We start from the raw sequence: 12,565 nt of genomic DNA, 5'->3' as shown, positions 1-12,565 counted from the left end.
AAAAAATTAATAAATACATGAACATGGAAAAAATATCAAAGAATAATTAAAATTGAAGAATAGAGCAGAAGATGTAATGTTATGCAGAATTGCGGAAAAAAATAGTAATTTATTTCTTTTTTCTTTTCTTTTCCGAGTTTTTTTTTGTTTCGCGAGTTTTTCTATCCACAGAGTATATTTACAGATACTCGAATGCGGAACGACAGAATGGACAAGGAGTCATGACCCGGAATGAACGCGCTAGAGTGATACAGATGCAAGAATGGAAGGAGAGGAAGACCGTACAACCGAAACCTCAACCTGGTCAATAAAAGGGGACACACACACACCTGCACAGGCACTATCCACAGATATTTTTTTTGGCACAGGCACACACACCTGTAAGATTTTATGATTTTATGATTTTTTTTAGTTTATGATTTTATTCATCATTATTTTATGATTAATGATTTTAATTTGCTTTATTTCAATTGTTTTATCATAACTTATGGTTTTATCATTTAAAAAAAAAAAGATTAAACTCAGATTAAATATACAAGGGTCATGTGTGGAAAAAAACATTCTATTCAAATATATCATTTTAGGGAAAAAAAAAGAATATAAGAGGAATACCCAAACTAGGGAAGAAGAGCAAACTAAATAGAAGAACAGAAGTTCGATTTAGAAAAAAAAATTGTTTAAAAACGAACGAAAATTTTCTAATTAAGAAACGATTTCAAGAAAAAAAATTGTTAAAAAAAAAAATATTATGTTAAATTCTATTCTATTATGTTAAATTCTATTCTATATTCTTTATTCTATGTTAAAAAAAAAAAGTATGTAAATGAAAATAGAATAAAAAAAAAGTGTAAAATGATCTCCCTGGAACGATGGAGATGGATTGTCGACGAGGAGCGATACATGGCTAGGCGGGTCAAGGTCAAAACTCAGCATACCGCTGAAAAGGAGAGAAGTGATTCGGCATCCCAGCCGGATAGTCACAGGAAGGAAGAGGACGACGAGTCATGCGGAAGGTCAATGATCGAAGGTGTCGGGTACTGTAGGATGATGGAGAAAAAAACAACAATAAGCATTCGAGAGTATTGGAAACGTGGAGTGATCAATCTGGCTCTAACAAATCTGGAATAAAAGCTGTGAAGAACGTGATACAACTAAATTCCATAATTGAGGTAATGCAAAGGTTGACGCAATAAGACTACAACTACCTCCATAACGATTATTTATCGCCGAAAAATCTGAAGTTGAAGATAAACAGAAATCACATGATACTAAAATGAAGATCGAAGATGAACTAGAAGAGATAACATTACATTATATTGAAAGCTAAGATTGCTGCCGATATACCTAAACTTCAGTATGATTGAAGAAAAAGCAGGAGAAGGAAAGGATGGAACCCAATGGGGCAAAAATGGTGACATGGAATAAAATGAACGCAAACACTACAACCAAAAAAAAAATTTAAATAAAACTTTATGAGTCGGTTGAACTATTGGGCCGTTGGAATGTTCAGGGAAGGACCGCAAATACACGTATATGGTGGAGAAAGAAGGATGAGACTGCGCAACGCGGAAGAAGACAAGCAGCAACCCACACACCTAGTATCAGAGACCAACCAATTGATGAGTCACAACGGAAGACGGGAGCAGCTGAGGAACAAGAGGAACGACTGTATGAATTGATATAAAGAACCATAAATTCCTATATTCCTGTTTTAACAAATGTTTTAAGTAAAAGAGAAAAAAAGTGATGTAAACAGTAAGCTAATATATATTTTTTTGTGAATAAACAAATATAGGACATAGGAGTATTAACCCGCACGACCCAGTTTTAGGGAAAACTCTTCAAGTTTCCCCTAAAACTCATTGAGTAGGGGGAGATGTAGCGCCCTTATTTGATTTATAAGTCCCGCTTATGTCGAACCGGCCCCACTTTAGTTTTGTTTATTCGTCAAATTTCCAGGGGCAAGTTCAACATAGCGGTTTTGATTGTACAACAGGGGTCGCGCAGAGTCAGCACCACGGAAACGTGTGCGAACGATTCTAGCGCGACCGGAAAAATTTTATGTTAGTAAATAAGAAATTGTGATTGTTCAACATAGCGGTTTGGTTATACAACAGGGGTTCGCGCAGAGTCAGCACCACGGAAACGTGTGCGTACGATTCTAGCGCGACCCGAAAAATTAAGTTAGTAAATAAGAAATTGTAATTGTAAACATAAGATGAAATAAAAAGTACTGAGCCAGTCGGGCCAGGGACAGTATGCTTAGTATGCTGGATAATATTATACCGCTTTAGTCTTTTTAATGACAGGTGACGAAACCAGTGCTACAATAGTAATAGTAATAGTAATAGTAATAGTAATAGTAATAGTAATAGTAATAGTAATAGTAATAGTAATAGTAATAGTAATAGTAATAGTAATAGTAATAGTAATAGTAATAGTAATAGTAATAGTAATAGTAATAGTAATAGTAATAGTAATAGTAATAGTAATAGTAATAGTAATAGTAATAGTAATAGTAATAGTAATAGTAATAGTAATAGTAATAGTAATAGTAATAGTAATAGTAATAGTAATAGTAATAGTAATAGTAATAGTAATAGTAATAGTAATTATCAAGTTCAACTATAGTATCAGTTATTAAAAGCTACACCAGTAACACCGGCTGAGTGTATCCTATGGCATACCTTCACTACTAACACATTCTAAAACTTTCGAGACATTTATGAGAGGTCGTAGAGTTCTCTGCATCTCTCTTAAGTAAATGTTGAACTAACATTCCTTCCTCTTCCTTAGCAGTTGCAAGGACGTGGCCAGGACAATTCTCAACTGTTGGAGAAAACATGCTTTCATCTAAGAGGTATTACCAATCATCAGCAACGGATGGAGGCTAGTTTTTAACTTAACAGTTTTGTATTTGTACCACCTACGATATTGTGCGACTTGCTCAATACTAATGTTAATGCTAATGCTAAGCATCCACGTTTTCTTACTGAGTGAACGTTAGTGAGTCCAATCACTGAACTCTTCATTGATTGATTACCCTTTGACCCTTCACAATTTCTTTTTACTTTAAATTGTCTAGTACACCCATACCTCGCTTTACGACCCAGATAGGTTCCACGAAACATGGCCGCAACGCGAAAAGCCGTATAAGAACTCAATAATAAAAATTATAATAAAAATTCATACAATTTCAATCGGATCGGTTCCAAATTTGTGCAATATGTAACATGATTCATCATTCAAAATGCATTTAAAAAAAAATATTTTTGTTTAAATGAAAAATACCTACATAACAAGTACGTATATTTCAGCATAAAACAATAACACAGACTCAATAAACCAACAATAATCTATAAACAAAAATGAAACAACTGCATGTTAAATAAAATATGTGTATTTATACTAGAGTGCCAATAAAAATCTCGAATTTTCGAACGGGACTTTCTTGAAAATTTTGATTCCTACGAAAAACTACCCTATACTAAATTTAAGCTCAATGTTTAGATTTAGTTAAGTTCCCAGCGTGACTGATTATCAACAACTCTTTTTATCAATCTCCGAAATCGATAATCGTTTCGGCGGCATTTTGTCTGAAAAATAATGATAAAATAAGTTTATTACAAAAATACAATTACATATTCTAAATTTATGCATACACACATATCTACTTACATACCAAAATTGTCTCCTATTTTTCCAAGTAAAACACTCACAAGCAAGTCTAAACCACACACTGAATAAAGCTCGTAAACAAGAGGAAATATAAAAACTCTTTTATATTTCCTATATCGACTATATCGATATATCGACATTGAAAAAAAAAGTTTGCTGCTATAGCGAAACATTTTAGGCCGTATATCGAAAACATACCTTAACTGAAGAGGGCCGTTATAGCGAAATGCCGTATAAAGAGTGGTCGTATAGCGAGGTAAGGGTGTACTTCTACAAAACAATCATCCTTATAATATAAAATTATTTTCAGACACAATTCTCGTTCAAGATTCTTCAAGCATTTGGAAATAACATGTTTCTCCGTTGCATGGAATACATGTTTGATACAGAGAATATTACAAAATATAGACAGCTCAAATCGGACCATTCCTTCCTCGGGTTTAGGGCACACCAACACATTTGGCCTTCCATTTTTATTTATATAGTTAATATAGAAGATGTAGGAATGCGTTATTCCGTCTGAAAATCCTTTTCCACATTCGAACAAAAATCTATTTCGTTAGCGCCAACGTCAAATGGACTAACAACGCTTAGCTAATTGTAGAACATATGGGAATTCAATTTTCGGAATTTTTCGATTTTTCTCTCCGCTATATTGATCTACGGGAAGAGACGAACACAACGAAATATAGATGCCTCAAATTGAACCATTCCTTCCTCGGTGCACCCGTGGCCGAGTGGTTAGCGTCTCACATTATCATGCCGGGTGTTCGGGTTCGATTCCCGTTCTGGGAATTTTTTCGTCAGAGAAATTTTCCTCGACTTGCACTGGTGTCACGCGTATTCTAGAGCTTGCCCCTCGGAATACATTCGAGACGTGTTAATTGGCTTAAGAAATCTCAAATAAGTATTAATAAATGACGCTAGTTAATGCATACGTTGAGACGGCATAAGTTCCACAGGGAACGTTAACGCCATTTAAGAAGAAGAAGAATTCCTCGGGTTTTGCGCTTTCCAACACATTTGGTCTTCTATTTTTATTTATAGATATACGATATGGAAAATCCACTTACAAACAAAGATCAATTTCGATAGCGCAAACATCGAATGGACTAACAACGCTAATTATGATGTAATTTTCGAACATGTGGGAATTTAATTTTCCGAATTTTCCGACCTTCCTTCAGGATTTTCCGAAAATTTTCCGATTTTTCTCTCCACTATATTGATCTACGGGAAGCATCCCTTCTTCGTGTTTTCCACTTACCAACAGATTTTGCCTTACATTTTTATTTATATAGATTGTATGTCGTCCAATCAATTTGTGCTCAATTCATGTTTTTATCGTGTAGGTCTCACTACTAACATTTTGTGTAATTGTGGTCCAGGATGTCATAACATCGAGTATGTTGTTTGGTTGTGTAAAATGCAATAAATGAATTTAAATGGCTGCTGATTTAGAAGATCGAAAGGGTATACCCACGTAAATCAGATTATGATAGCTTGAGTAGTCGCGATCTTACAGGGCTATAAAGTTATTACAAATAATGTTCCGGACAACGTGGTAACGAAGGAGATAATGCTATTTTTATCTATAATATATTTTTGTAGTCATAGATTGATTTGACTCAGACTTATATTTATGTAGGTCTTAACTATTTAGACTTGTGTTTAAAAATGATACATGATGACTCTTAGACTTCTTCTGCATGATTGAATAAACAGAAGAAGAGGTTAGTAATGGCTTTAATGGTATTTTTGTGAACATTTTTGAACAGAATGCGGTACCAAATTCTACCACGTTATGTAATCTAACCCGTTTAAAGGATACAAGTACATACAGGAAACGGTTTTTCCAGGACATCAAAAGAGAAAAAAATACAGATTTTGAACAATGAAAAACTTATTTTAAATGCAATTACTACACACAATCACAGTCCTATGTCCAGATCCCGTCTTTCCCCCCCAGGCTGTATGTTCTAAATTTCAGATCAATCATTCAACAGGAACGGGATTAATTTTCTATTAATGTGGAACAACCCAACAAACATTCAAACATACATAGAAACAGGTCTAGCTGAATGAAACCATTCAAAAAGTAATTAGTTGTTTGGGGACTGCGGCCATCTTGAAATTGGATTTTTCATTATCTGCTATGTTCTACTAGTCGTGAACTTTCTTTTGATACATTTTTGGGCATTTTTCATAAATAACTATGTTGTACTAGTCAAGTATTTTCATTTGATACTCATATTGATGGGGTTCTAAGAAAATAGGTAATCTGCCATTTTGTAGTGGCCGCCATCTTAGATTTGCATTTTTCATAATTAACTGTATTCTACTAGTCAAGCCCTTTCATTTGATACCCATATTGATGGGGTTCTGGAAAAATATATATGGCGCCATTTTGGATTTGAATTTTCCATAAATAACTGTATTCTACTAGTCAAGCTCTTTCATTTGATACCCATATTGATGGGGCTGTGAGAAAATATGTAATCCGCCATTTGGTAGTGGCCGCCATCTTAGATTTGCATTTTTCATAAATAATTGTATTCTACTAGTCAAACCCTTTCATTTGGTACCCATATTGATGGGGTTATGAAAAAAATATATATGGCGCCATCTTGCGGTGGCAGCCATTTTTGATTTGCATTTTTCATAAATAACTGTGTTCTACTAGTCAAACCCTTTCTTTTGATACCCATATTAGCTATTCAATATAGAATTATTATACAAATTATTCAAAATTTCCGAAAATAAAAAATAAAATACTCCGGATAATCGAGTCTAAAATTCCGGATAATCGAATCCCGGATAATCGAGTCCAACCTGTATTGACAAATACTCAAATGAGCACCGAGTAACTCATTCTCTCGCTTACCTAGAAATGAATCTCCCAAGAAACTTCAATAATAGAGCAAGTGACTATAATCTAACTAATTATAAGCAACTCGTGTCATTCGCAGCGCGGAATAGAAATAATAATATTGTTTGTGTAATAGTTTGTTTGCGTTAACATATGTTTGAAGTGTGTGTTTGAAAATTGAAAATTGGAATTTCCTATTTTTTGACGTAGAACTACGTCTTTCATCAAGGGTGCCAAATCAGAAAACAGGTCACGTTTTTATGAAATAAAGTTAACGTTAATAACTTTTTTTCCGCGAACGGATTTTGGCGATTTACATACCAAATGAATCGGAAATTCCCTAATATTTGTTTGATATGCTATACATTACAATCCCATGGTGTATAAATGGTTAAAATTCATGAAAACTTTAAGCGTTTCCATTTTTCCATACATTTGTTCTGTCCATTTGTGTGCTTTCCCGAACAGAGCTGTCAATCGTAAGACTTAAAGTCTCCGTGAACAAAGGAAAAGAATAGAGGCGAATGAACTGAAAAGTTTAAACCCTCTTAAAGCCAAAAAGAAGAAGAAGAAAGGAAAAGAAGAAGAACGAATATACACGAACGAATAAACAGTGGATCTCGCTGAAGCAAACTTTCATTCTTCGTGAGAACACCGACTGAACAACATCGTTGCTGGGCGAGCTGGACGGTGAGGAGTGGAGGAGTAATACGAGGAAAAAGTAAAGTTTTCCAAGGACCTTTTCGAAGTTTAGAGACGAATGAACTAAAGAAGTTCAAAGTCTCACGTGTCTTAGTTTCGGATTGAGCTGTGGAAGCGACCGAATTACTGACTCGCATTGCAATAATTGCATCAAATTGGCGCCATTGCATTAAGGTTCTGAGCTACACAATTGTGTGGGGAATCATCAAGCCAGGCTATCGTCAGCTCACCAAGAAAATAAATGTTCTGGAATTTTGTCTGTGATTTGGTTTCGCATAACGGTAGCAAAACTCTCTTCACAAAGGATGACAGCTAAGCTGATCTAGACCGGCAATATTAACAAAACGGGCTCCTGTTGAGAAGAGCGCAAAATGGATATAAGTGTGTGCATATTAATTGCTTCAAACCATCGATATATGGATATTTTGTGAGTGTACGTGGGTGCGTTTTAACGTATTGCGCTGTTGCGAGTGAACATGTCGATCCGAACGTGTTGACAAGGAGGGGAGATATCGGGAGGGAAATATTTGCGCTAGGATATTAGTAATGAATCTCTGCTAAGGCAAATATTCAGCCTTTTTCCAAGCAGTTGACATTGTTTTTTTCCGTCATCATAAAGGCTTCGTTGATGCCTTTGACATTGTATCAATGCATTGAGCTGACGCTATGGTAAAGCAGGTGTTAAGGTTGTGCACCAAAAAATTATTTAGGAGTACCAAGTTATTCAATAAGTTATAATAAGTTATAAATTTATTTGGGTTCGCGTGCCAGTTGCAAAACTCCCTTCAACTAGGATTGCATTTGCGCTAGTCTTGATCATGATGAAGTGCTACTCTTTTCGAGGTTGTTGAGAATAACAGGAAGAGTTTTCGTTTATTTAGTCACCAGGAAAGTAAATGTCGTTCTGGAATTTTGTATGTGATTTGGTTTCGCTTACCAGTAGCAAAACTTTCTCCACTAAGGATGATAACTGTGCTTATCTCGAGGATGTATTGTTCTGAGAGGACAAGAATAACTCATCAAACAATAATCGTCAAATGATTCTACAAGAAAAAACTATTTCAGGGCGACCAAACTGGTAGAATGGTTATTTCTAAAATTTCGTAGCATTATAAAATAATATTCGCTGTTATAAACAAGCGACTTGAATTAAACTACAGCGTAGTTCTACGTCTACAATGCGGTCGTGTCTCGGATACAACCTCCTGTAATTTTTTCAGTTCAAATAAGCTATTCTAAAATAATTACTTGTCTTTCCTTCCAATTAATTCCATCAATATAGAGAAATCATAAAAAACAAAAAGTCGAGAAATCTAGCTTTCAGGTTGCCTGTACTACCAGATACCTGATTGCGCACAGATAGCGAGGAAAGAGGGGGTGCTACCAGACATGTCCGCCCCGGGTGCGAAAGCTCTACTCGACGCCAATGGGTGTAAGTGACTTGATCGAATTCTCTTCATCGATTTTCTCTTTTGATCATAACTTAACTGCAAACACATTCCCAGCTTATTTGACAACGTGGACGATAGGTCCGAGCCTCAATTATCGGTTTCCATAGCAAAATCAAATTGGAACGTTTTTGTGCGCTGAGTTATTCACGAAATTTTGGATCGATTTTTCTGCGTATTGTTATTCAATTGGTGGGGCTTACCAAGATAGGGACTTCAGGCTTGACTTCCATTCGGGTCAGAAATTATATCGCCAAAGATCGTTTTCTGGATTGCACTGGTTCAGGGTATCTAGGGTGTGCTGGAATGAGCAATGGTCATTATCAGTCCCCAAGAAAGACCAGAAAACCCGGAAACAGCTCCTATAGGCGAATTGACTCCGCTATAAGCAACTTTGGTGGTATTCGGGACGTAAAACAGCACTATCACGATAGTTCTCCTGCGAGATAGTGGGGTTGGTTGCAGTTCTTGCAAATCGCAATACCAAGCAACGAACGATACACAAGAAGATGCGAAACAGACAGATCGAAATAGATTCAGGTGACGCAAACGGACTAACTATCGGAAACTCAGAATTGTCGATCTCTCAATTTCATCGGAAGTACCCATATACTTTCCGAACTATTGAAGAACCATGAGTTTTACATAGTGAGTGCTCCCGTGGCCGTGTGGTTAACGTCACAAATTATCATGCCGGGAGTTCGGGTTCGATTCTCGAAATTTCGTCCGACCTGCATTGTTACATTTTATTGATTGCGATTGCGTAGAAATATTTCCTATCAATTGATGCAAACATCTTTCCGATCTGTTAAGAAATGTACGAGTTATAAGCATTCGAAATACGGGTAGGGTTAGCACACAAATCGACAAATATATTGGAAAAAAGGAAGTTTTTCCAGTTTTCTTGAATTTAATCCATTTAGAAATTATTGAATTGTAATGTGTATCATATCAAACAAATCTTAGAGAATTTCCGATTCGATTGGTATGCAAATCAAGAGAATTCGTTCACAGTGAAAATAGTTTTAACGTTAACTTTATTTCATAAAAAGTGACCTGTTTTCTGATTTGGCACCCTTAGTGAAAGACGTAGTTCTACGTCAAAACTCCAATTGGTTGTGGAATCTTGCGAGAAACCATGTGCAATCTTTGGAAAATTACGCGATACGTATGGAGATGAGTGCATGTCGTAAAAATGTGTCTGTGATGGTAGATCCACGATCACGATCAGTCTAATCCGTCCTTCTCCGTTCCTTTTTCTCCTGAGCGAGTCTACGGCGAAAAAAGATAATCCAAATCTCACTCCTGTCAGTTTTTCCTGTTCCCTGGAGGAGTTCCCTGAGGAGTGATCGTACGAATAGTAGATGTAGCTTACAAGTAGTATGAGTGATTTGAAGAGCTTAAACAAGCAGTATCCTCTGCGTAGAACGGGATGTACACTACAACATGGCGCAGCTTGGTCGAAGCCATCCCGAATGGGTTATTTGAACTGATTGAGAACTAAGGATGACTTACGAATTAGGAACTCATTATAATTCATGTGAAATTAACGTTGATTTTGTGAAGGAATAAAACTTTATTCATCTGGTTCTATAAATATGAAACACTGGAATTTTAGTTTTTTTTAATGTTTCTCGCTTGGACACAACAACAAAGTTCAAATGATCAGTCTTATAAATGAAGATAGTTATTATGTACTACTCTATATAATTCAATTCAACCGACTTCTTACATATCTCTGGAAACTCAGAAAAAAAATAGTGGTTCTACAATTGTGAAACGCAGTGTGCATATTGGTATTGCAACATCATTACCACTTGTTGCAAATTGATGACTATTCCAACGATAAGATACTATTATACCTCCACTCAAGTGACTTCAACTGACTGTGAAATTTTGTATTGCAAACAAAATTTCTTGTGCCAAAATGATGAAAGTGTTGCCGAATACATTTGGTGACTCAGCTATGTCGAAAATACAAGTATATGAATGGTACGAGGTACTCAAAGACGGCCGAGAACAGATGAACGATTTGCCACGTTAAGAACGACCATCCACCTCTGATGAAAACATCGACAAAATAGAAGGAAATTGCTCGGAAATCGTCATTTAAGTTTGAGAGAGCTAGCCCGTGAATGAAATATCTCTCACGAGATCGTTTGTCATATTTTTTTGTTGAGGGCATGAGGAAAATCGCAGCACGACTAGTGCTGAAAGATTCCATCGCAATAGAGTAGCTGAAGACGTGCTTGAAAGATCAAATTCTTATCCCACGTTCATCCAACGTAAAATTACTGGCGACGAGACGTGGGCATGACTTTTTTATTATTAATGAAATTCAAATTATCGCTTCGAGGGACCAGTTTTTACAGCATTGAAGACATTGAAACGAATTCGCTGCATAAACTGAAGGTATCTTTCTCGTGCCTTCAACTACAAGGATTCACTGAGCCCACGGGATGCCGCGAAAAAGTTTAACTGTTTTTACCAGTACATCTGCTGAACGTTCAAAAAAGGCAGAATAAAGTGCAGAAAGAAGACAAGAGCCTCGGAATACACTGAGGAAACAGATTTCGACGCTAAAATCCCAGTCCCACTGGTTGATTAACCTATTCCGGAAAATGTTTTGATATGGACAGCGAAAGTTGCTTCCCTCTTTCGAAGACGCACATTCCCGGGAACGATCGATACTTCTACTGTTCTACCGATAGTTCTACTGTATCTCCGACCATAAAATAGAGTTTATGCATAAGTTTGAACAGAAAGTGATGATATTGCCATTTCCTAGAGAGATCTCCCTATGCCATGGTTCAAGCCCTTTGGGGTGGGTATCAATCAAAATATGTACCAGAACTAATCTGCCGTTCTACGCATAGTTGTCCTATGTTACTTTTTGACGATTTTCACTTTTCTTCAAAAAACGTTGTCTTTATGCATAATCTTACAGAAAAACACAAAATAAAACATATAAAGGGTGTGTCACATCAAATTGCATCACGGAAAAAACGCTGTAGAAATTCGCCCAGTAGACCGATCCTTTTGAAAATTTTAGACAGTAAAATAAAAACTATTAAACAACTTTTGGCATTTTCTTTTTATTCATACTTCGAGCCCAAGCCCGTATACTCGCACCTTCTTCTTTACCCGGTCCATAAGGTTCTGTACATCGTCAGGTTGTAGTTTTTTTTGAACAGAAATCCATTTTCTCTTGAAGTCCGCCCCCGATTTGACAACTTTTGGGTTCTTCCGGAGAGCCTGCTTCATAATCGCCCAATATTTCTCTATTGGGCAAAGCTCCGGCGCGTTGGGCGGGTTCATTTCCTTTGGCACGAAGGTGACCCCGTTGGCTTTGTACCACTCCAACACGTCCTTTGAATAGTGGCACGAAGCGAGATCCGGCCAGAAGATGGTGGGCCCTCGTGCTGCTTCAATAGTGGTAGTAAGCGCTTCTGTAGGCACTCCTTAATGTAAACCTGCCCGTTTACCGTGCCGGTCATCACGAAGGGGACGCTCCGCTTTCCGCAAGAACAGATCGCTTGCCACACCATGTACTTTTTGGCAAACTTGGATAGTTTCTGCTTGCGAATCTCCTCCGGAACGCTGAATTTGTCCTCTGCGGAGAAGAACAACAGGCCCGGCAGCTGACGAAAGTCCGCTTTGACGTAGGTTTCGTCGTCCATTACCAGGCAATGCGGCTTCGTCAGCATTTCGGTGTACAGCTTCCGGGCTCGTGTCTTCCCCACCATGTTTTGTCTTTCGTCGCGGTTAGAAGCCTTCTGAACCTTGTATGTACGCAGGCCCTCCCGCTGCTTGGTCCGCTGGACGAATGAACTTGACAAATTCAGCTTATTTTCGACATCCCGGACCG

Source organism: Toxorhynchites rutilus, chromosome 3 (genome assembly GCF_029784135.1).
Source record: "Toxorhynchites rutilus septentrionalis strain SRP chromosome 3, ASM2978413v1, whole genome shotgun sequence".
Classification (NCBI taxonomy): domain Eukaryota; kingdom Metazoa; phylum Arthropoda; class Insecta; order Diptera; family Culicidae; genus Toxorhynchites; species Toxorhynchites rutilus.
Note: the sequence above shows the minus strand (reverse complement) of the source record.